This window comes from Marmota monax, unplaced genomic scaffold (genome assembly GCF_021218885.2).
Source record: "Marmota monax isolate L192 unplaced genomic scaffold, Marmota_monax_Labrador192_F-V1.1 WCK01_AAM20220418_F8-fsc00007, whole genome shotgun sequence".
Lineage (NCBI taxonomy): Eukaryota > Metazoa > Chordata > Mammalia > Rodentia > Sciuridae > Marmota > Marmota monax.
This window is the reverse complement of record NW_026692781.1, coordinates 11,426,091-11,432,090: the sequence shown is the minus strand read 5'-3', so window position 1 is coordinate 11,432,090 and position 6,000 is coordinate 11,426,091. Positions and strand designations below refer to the sequence as shown.

General features: G+C 37.1%; 1 pseudogene; it reads right to left on the bottom strand.

Annotated features, from left to right (window-relative positions):
* Positions 1-1,094: 1,094 nt before the first annotated feature.
* LOC124094637 (MICOS complex subunit MIC26-like) overlaps positions 1,095-6,000 on the bottom strand; it is a 109,872-nt pseudogene continuing 104,966 nt past the window's right edge.

The window sequence follows — 6,000 nt, the reverse complement described above, 5'->3', positions numbered from 1 at the left end:
TTCTCTGAATCACCTCTATAAAAAACCCCTATTTGTGCTGATGGGCAGAATCACAGCCTTTGGGACTGTGTTTCTCCTTTTCTAGCAAAGCAATAAACATTATTTTTCTTTTTTCTCAAGATCTTGTCTTCGTTATTGGATTGGTGTCAAGGATGAAGACTGAGCTTTAGATTACAGATCTGTATATTGTATCTCTTAATTTGTCAGATTTCAACTGACTGGTTCTTTTTTGGGTTATTTATTTTTTTGGTACTTTTTTTTAAGTTTTTAAAAGATCCTTATAAGGAATAAGTTACTTACAACATGACACAATAAAATCTCAAAAAAATTTAGGCATGCTTTATTATTATTATTAATTCAGAATGAAATGGAGAAAATGGAACCATGTGGAGTCTCCTTAGGCTCAGAAAATAGGAATTTAATGATTCTTTGTCCATGTGGATGAGCATGATGTAAATGGTGATAACCTATAGTTCTTCCAAAAGTTCATGGATGAATAAATATGCCTAGTTTTAGCTGTGTTTTCAGTTCATGCAATGGAATATCCTAAATCTACAGAAATGATAGATGCAAATGGGGAAGAGGCTGAGTGAAGTAATATTATTATTATTTTTGAATTTGGATTTTAATTATGTACATAAATAGTGACATGAGAATGAGGAGTTCTAAAGCTTTTACTTATCTTTATTTTTTTATTTTATTTTTTTAAAGAGAGAGAGAGAGAGAGAGAGAGAGAGAGAGAGAATTTTTAATATTTATTTTTTAGTTATTGGTGGACACAACATCTTTGTTTGTATGTGGTGCTGAGGATCGAACCGGGCCGAACGCATGCCAGGCGAGCGTGCTACCACTTGAGCCACATCCCCAGCCCCCTTTTACATTATCTTTAGATGAAAGGATTTCAGCTTAGTCCACTTGTAGTATATCACTCAAGATAATGAAAAAGCCTACTAGAGATTTTCCTGAAGAAAAAGTCCAGTTTACTATATTCAACACTGACTTCTCTGCCACTTTTCTGTAGAAATACTGATGTACTGTCTGGAGTTTCCATTGTTTACCTGCAACTGATTAAAATAGGCAGAATATGCAGTTTTCTACTTATTTCCAGGTGAATTCTTCACATTTCCTGGCTTATAAAGCAAAAGTGAGAGCTTCTGAAAGTTCTCCTTCTGCAAATCTTTTATGACTATGTAGCCTCATCAACCCCAGTAATAATTTCTCCCCAGTGACCTGGGCAAATGCAATGGCTTGTTGTGGGTAATAGATAGAGGCAGCTAATCCCATGAAACCAGGTGCATACATAAGCTTCTTTATTTTTGAACCTCTACTGAAAAGGAGTCCAACAAGGCCAGCAAAACCAATAATACCAAGTCTTGGAAAGAATCCAGGGGGTACATTTTGGAGATATTCATAGCTGTCTAGCCCCCATTGAATCAAACTTAACATTTAGGCTTAGTTTGGGAGTGTTTCCTGACACCAACTTTACATGGCTTGCAATGATGTTGAAGCTGTGAGATGCTTTCTTGAGTTGACTCCTTGGCTCCTCCATATAATGTAAATACATGGACCCTTCAGAGCTGTATAGAGTGAAAGCTCATCAACTTTCATGGCATTTTTGTGAGGTGCGTCCTTTTTGGTGCTACATAGACTCTGAAGGTGAGCAGGCTCAGGCTGGCTGGCCCCAAGGACCTCCAAATTACCTGAGCCTGTGCTTTCAGACTATGTCCAGAGCTGCAGGGCAAATTTTATTTTTTTCTTTGCGATCTATTGTTCAACTTCTTGAACAAGTCTCTGCCGGTGGCTCCGGCAGGGTGAGTCGAGTAATATTACATCCAAACAATGTTATTCTGTTGATCTGTGTTTTTAGTTAGTCTTGTAGCAATTATGACAATCTCAAAACGCAGGTAGAAAACAAAATGCACTTGAGGCTTTGGGTTGGATCCTCAGCATGGCAAAACACCAAACCAAACCAAACTAAAACATAAAGTGCAATTCAGATTGTTATTGGAAGTATACATAAGAAAACAAAATAGAATCACTGGTAAGAAATCTGACATAAAAAAAAAAGGATTGTGGCAGCCTTGTGTATGGTGCACACTGTGATCCCAGCTATTTGGGATGCTGAGGCATGAGGATCTCAAAATCAAGGCCAGCCTGGGAAATTTAGCAAGACCCTGTATCAAAAGAAAAAGTTTGAAAGGGATGTAGCTCAGTAGTGAAGCACCCTTGGGTTTAGACCCCAGTATCTAAACAAACAGACAAACAGAGCTGGGGATGTGGCTCAAGCGGTAGCGCGCTCGCCTGGCATGTGTGTGGCCCGGGTTCGATCACCACATACAAACAAAGATGTTGTGTCCACGGAAAACTAAGAAGAAATAAATACTAAACAAACAAACAAAACCCCAAAGGGGTTTTAGAGACAAAGTAAAAAGCACTGTCCTTTTCTCTCTTTTTTTCCTCTTGTTTTTTTAAAGATACAGGCAAACAATCTCCACTTGGCAGGATTAACCATGTTGAATTTAGAATGATAATACATTTTTGTCTTGTTTACATCCTGTATCTTATTCAGAGTATGCTAATATATGCTGTTCTTTACTTCAAGCTTATAATGTCAACTGTGAATTCTGTTTAATTCAAATTCTACGATAGTATCTTCAACACTGTTTATTAGGTGTACTACGAAACTTAGGAAAATATTTAGAATTTTTCAAAAGGACCAAACACTCATTAAGAATCATATGAGTATTTTAGAGCTTTCTAGGCTATTTACCTCAATTCCATCTGTAAGGGTCCGGCGAAGCGTCCAAGGAAGAGACCACCAAGAGACCGGCTCATGCAAAAGCAAGTGGGATTTATTGAGATGCTGGGGCTCCGTGCTCACTCAAGAAAGGAGAGCAGCCCAGAGCCCAGAGCAGGGGTTGAGCAATGCTTAAGTACACTTTTTTGGGGAGGGCGGGGACTTTACATACATCACAGTCTCCTTTAACAAATCATCATACACCGCGGGAAAATCAAACAACAACTCCTAAACATGATTAGTTCATTCATTGGCAGGAACAGGTCGGGCGGGGGTGATAGGTCAGTTCTAAAGCAGGGTACACATTCAAACTGATTGGTTAAGGCCCTGTGATGCCTACATGCAAGATCGCACAGGGCCCTAAGTTATTAAACAACCAGGCTGTCAGGGGGAATATTTACTGGGCAGTTTGAGTATTGTCTTAACAGCTACAGGAATTTCAGGTTTTACATGTAGCATAGGAACTTAACAATACCTGGTCCTTTACATTTTAACTCAGGCCTTGCAGCTTAGAAACTTTACAATGCCCGGTCTTTTATACTTTAACTTTTACACTTTAACTTCAATTTCTTTTACCCTTACACATCCTTCTATGGAAGAGTACATAGAACCACAGATAAGGCAAGTAAGTGATAAAGTGATTAAAATTCTTCCAGTTCACTGGGGATGAAGCTCAACTTCACTTCCTATCACTGGTTTTGTAAATTCACACAGTTCTAAAGAACACCATTTAGCAAATAGCTCACTTTAACAGAAGGGATATATAAAATGCAGTATGGTTATTTAAAGTGTTTTCTTTCTTGATATTTGACAATTTTTACGAATCTTTATTAGATTAACCTGCAACCTTGAGTGTGTTGTTAACTTTCTCTAGGAATCTCAGTTAATTTGAGTTACTATAACTCCTTTTACAATAATGAAGTTTTATGTAAATTCAAACCCATTCAAGAAGAATTACCTTCTTGGATAACTGGAAAGGATTCTATACCATCAATGTTTCAATTAATTCATTGTTGCTATGATGGTGTTTTTCTCCTTTATATATGAAATTGAATTATAGTTGAATTAAGAATATTAAATCTGAAAGAAACCTTAGAAAGTATGTAACTCAACTCCCTCATTAATTTATTTTAGGGGGCATACAGATGAGTATGGTGGGAACAACAAAGTTAAGAGAATAATTCTATGAAATGGGCCCATTGTGCTGATTCCCACATGCTTTCTTTTCCAAGAAGCAATTTACCTGCAGCCCTGCATGGCCTAAGTGAACAGGATAGGTCACACTGCTCAGCAAACTACCTGTTAATTGTAGCAGAAATGCAGGCTTGAGATAATGTTGATGGGACTAACCCGGGAGACTTTTGTGGCTTGATCCTGAAAGTCTGGGAGATAAGGATAGTTCCTGTAACCAAAAAATCTGTAAAAAATGTATGGTTAAGAATCCAGTTAGGGGCTGGGGATGTGGCTCAAGCGGTAGCGCGCTCGCCTGGCATGCGTGCGGCCAGGGTTCGATCCTCAGCACCGAATACAGACAAAGATGTGTCTGCCAAATATTAAAAATAAATATTAAAATTAAAAAAAAAAGAATCCAGTTAGACTCAGCAAAAATAATTATAGGAATTTGATGTTCTGTGTCAATCTATAATTTAAACTGCCAGAGTAGGAGAGATTGTAAGTTAGGAATCTCTTCATCTCAATGTTCCTTGAGGTTGGATGTATTTGAAATTGATTTCCATATGTAAAATGGAGATTTTAATTTCTTTTTCCTCCTCTGCTCTTAACTGAAGGACATTTTATCAGTACTCAGGTTGAATTAAATTAACATATGAAGCTAAAAACTCTGTAACTGAGGTTGCCTCTGGAGAAGACAGGAAAGCCCTTAATTGTATATTGAGCTTTTAGTTCAGAAATTTGATGTAGATAGCAGTTTTACCTCTTTACTCAGCATACTACCATCCTTAGTATCAGATGTTAAATCCAGTTTCTTTTTATTAAGTGGATACTGTAGCTTTCTCAACTCAATATTTAAATTAACAGAGGAGCTAAGGGAAATTTGGACTTAATCAGATTTTCATTAGCACTTGTATTGAATAATTACTAGTCCATTGTATCTCCATGCCTTTCTCTTTTTCTTTTTTCCTTTTTTCAGTGTGAGCAATCAGATCAGGGCCTCATGCATGCTAGGCAAGTGCTCTACTATTGAGCCACATTGCCAGTCCCCAGTTTATCTCACTGCATTTCTAGAAATAGAGCGTAATAGGATTGGAGCATAGAAGAAATATTAGATTCATTCAAAAGCACAGAAAGTTGGAATTATAATTTCTTCATTATTGTGTTGTTTTTCTAAGTGTTTTATGTATGTAGCTGAATATTAAAATTTATCTTTTACAATTCAAGAAAAGTTGTACTCTATATAGATATAAAGTTTATAATTATTTTGTGAAGCAGTTTATAAAATAATAGTAGCATTATTAGTATGAATAAAATGCATATTTATTTTTAAATTGCTATGAAATATATTAGAATAAAAACTTGTAGACATGTTTGTAATGGGTCAAAAAAAAAAAAAAGAATCCAGTTAGAGCCGGGAGCCGTGGTGTACACCTGTAATCCCAGCTCTGAAAGCTGAGGCAGGAGGATCACGAGTTCAAAGCCAGCTTCAGCAATTTAGTGAGGCCCTCAATAATTCAGTGAAACCCTCTCTCTAAAAAAAAAATATATATATATATATATATATATATATATATATATATATAAAATATATATTATATATGTAAGACTGGAAGATGCCGCACCACACGACACAGATCACCAAAGAGGTTTCCGCTTTATTACAAAAGGCTGTGTGTTTATATAGGTCTAAGGAGAGGTTGCAGGGCTGAGGTAGATAACAGGTCGCCCGTTTATTGGCAAGCTCTTCCATATGTCAGTTCTGGAGCCCAAGAAGTTAATTCTAATTGGGGCTAAGGCTTCCCACCAGCAGGGTTTGAACGTTGGCGCCGGCGGGAACGTTTCGCGCCAGTGAAAGAAACAAAGAGGAGAAAGAGGGTCGTTAGACGCCATGCTGGGGTTTTTCTCTGGGGTGCTGCTGCCATTATATGTTTTCCCAAATATATATATATATGGGAATGTAGCTCATTGTTTAAGTGTCCCTGGGTTCAATCCCTAGTACAAAAAAGAAAAAAAAAAATACAATTAGAACT